The sequence below is a fragment of the Dromaius novaehollandiae genome, unplaced genomic scaffold (assembly GCF_036370855.1).
Source record: "Dromaius novaehollandiae isolate bDroNov1 unplaced genomic scaffold, bDroNov1.hap1 HAP1_SCAFFOLD_30, whole genome shotgun sequence".
Classification (NCBI taxonomy): domain Eukaryota; kingdom Metazoa; phylum Chordata; class Aves; order Casuariiformes; family Dromaiidae; genus Dromaius; species Dromaius novaehollandiae.
In genome coordinates, this window is record NW_026991333.1 from 5360363 (window position 1) to 5362687 (window position 2325).

Genomic DNA, 2325 nt, shown 5'->3' on the forward strand with positions numbered 1-2325 from the left:
ACAAGGTGGTTTGGGTAATGCTGCCGGCTGTCCGGAGATCTGTGTGACAGGGACCCTGAGAGGGGTGGGGGGACTGCGTGGTTTGGGGACGCCCAGTCTCAGCCAGGGCCCTGGGCCTAGAGCCCACACTGGTCCCTGGGGGTCCTCCAGCTCCCCCCACCGAGATGCTCCCACTGCCTCTTCTCTCCCAGGCAGAGCTGATGGAGGTGAAGGCCGAGGGAGACGCGGCCCGGAAGGAGCTCCACCAGGTCTGTAACCCCCGTGAAAACACCGCTTAGGTGGGCAGAGCTGCTGGGTGTGGTGTCAGCCCCCGAGGACGCCTGTGTCCCTGCCTCCCTGGCCCCGGCTGGCCTCGCAGCGCCCTGCAGACTGACTGGGCATTGCCAGTCCCACCTGGGCTCTTTGCAACGTGGCCCGGTTGCTTTGCAGGAGAAGCAGTCAGCAGCCAAGCTGGCAGAGGCCCTGCGGGAGCAGGCTGAGATCGAGAAGGTACTAGGCGTAGGAAGCAAGGCGGGACGAGGTCTTTGTGTGGGGAAAGCCCCCTCACGGTGGGCTTGGCGTGGACTACTGAGCAGGGCTCTTCCTTCGTCCAGGTGCTGAGGAAAGAACGCGAGTGCCTCCGGGAGAGACGCGAGGGCCTCCAAGGGCAGACAGTGGGGTGAGTGGGGACAGGCCCCCGCGCCCAACCTGTGGGGCGGGGCTCTGTGCAGCTCCCAGGTCTCTGTGTCCCCAGTCCCAGCTTGGGAAGGGCTGTGCCAATCCCGGACAACAGAGCCCCTGATCTCATCCTCCTCCTCCGACATCTAAGCTGCTCCCAACCCCACTAGAATGCCTCTGGAGCACTCCCAACAGCCTCTGCGTGGCTTCAGACCTTCCCTGAACAGCGGTCGACCACTCGCACAAGCTCTAAAATCCTCTGCCGAGTGCTGAACAGCTCTGGACAGCCCTAAGGGGCTCTACAACAGCTTTCAGCCTCCCTTCGAGTCCTCCAAACCTTCTTGGAAAGGCCCAGTGCCTTTTCCAAAGTACCTGATGGAAAGAAAAACAAACAAACAACCCGCACACTGGTTGGCTCTTTGAAGCAGCTCTGAACAGCTCTGAAGAGCTCCAAGCCTCTCCTAAATGCCCTCCGAGCCTGATGTGGGAAGGGAGTGGAGGGAAGGGTGTTTTTGATGCTGGGAGCCTGGGGTGCCTTGCCTCAGCCCCAGCAGAGCCTGTCCAGCACCCCGGGTCCCTGTTGCCCATCTGGTAGTCCCAACGCCGGCCGAGCTCGCTCCTCACACCCCAACTGCCTGTGGTGCCCACAACAGGGGGAAGACGGAGCAGGCGGCCAGGCTGTCCACGTCACTTATGCGGGAGATGGTGGCTGTGAAGCTGGTAGGACGGACAAGCCCGACGTGGGCCTTGGGGAAGAAAGGGTGTGCAGGGCACCCGCTGGCTTTGGGGGCACTGGTCTCAGTGGGGATGAGGGTGGGGTTCTGAGCCCCCAAGGCCCAGCAGTCTTGCCCACACTGACACGTGTCCTGCTGTGCCTTGACCTGCAGGAGGAGCAGCTGGTGGCAAAGAGGCAGGGCATCACTTTTTGGCTGCAGTGAGTTGCCGCGTGGGGCTCGGCGTGCCAGGGCTGGTTTGCGGGGGGTGGGATGCCCAGGCTGGCGGTCCCAAGGCATCCATCAGCTTCTCCCTTCTCAACACGGACACAGCTCAGGCTCCCTTCTCCCGGGGTTGCGGAGGTGGTGGTTGTTTCTGGGCTCAGTAGGGAGATGAAGAGCAGAGCCGAGATGCTTGGGCCCTTAAGCTGAGGCCCAGGAACGGGGCAGGGGGGTGGTGTGCCCAGCATGATGCAGGGTGCCAGTTGCTGGCCTGGTGGCATCTGCAGGTGATGTCTGGAAACAGATGAGACAGATTTCTCCCCTCCGCTGTCTTAACCCTCTCCTGGCCTGCAGGAAGCTGTTTGTGCTCCTCGCCTGCCTGCAGCTCGTGTTGCTCTGCCTGGTCCTGCTCACGAGGGACAGCATCAGCCGGGACCTGCCCTGCAGGCTGGCGTCCACCTTTGGGAGCTGCCCAGCGTGGCCACCACCCTTCTGATACCCCTGGCCTTGCACTGCGTGGGGTGGAGAGTGACAGGGACGCTGGGCGCTGTGCAGACCCGCAAATGTCCAACCCTGCAGCACCACCCTTCTCCCGGGGCACCGCTGCACACATCTGGAATGGCATGTGCAGGCACACTGCACAGCCAGCTGTGACTCCACCTCGCTGTGGAGGACGTTTGCCTGCCACATACTTGCCACCGAGCTCACCCTGCCTTTAACAATAAAAAGCACA

General features: G+C 62.6%; 1 long non-coding RNA gene across 1 annotated transcript; it reads left to right on the forward strand.

The window, feature by feature from the left end:
• Nucleotides 1-405: 405 nt before the first annotated feature.
• On the forward strand, nt 406-1456 carry LOC135325844 (uncharacterized). Its single transcript, XR_010386590.1, has 3 exons — nt 406-489; nt 594-658; nt 1311-1456. It is a non-coding gene; the product is annotated as an uncharacterized LOC135325844 (long non-coding RNA).
• The last annotated feature ends 869 nt before the right edge of the window (nt 1457-2325 follow it).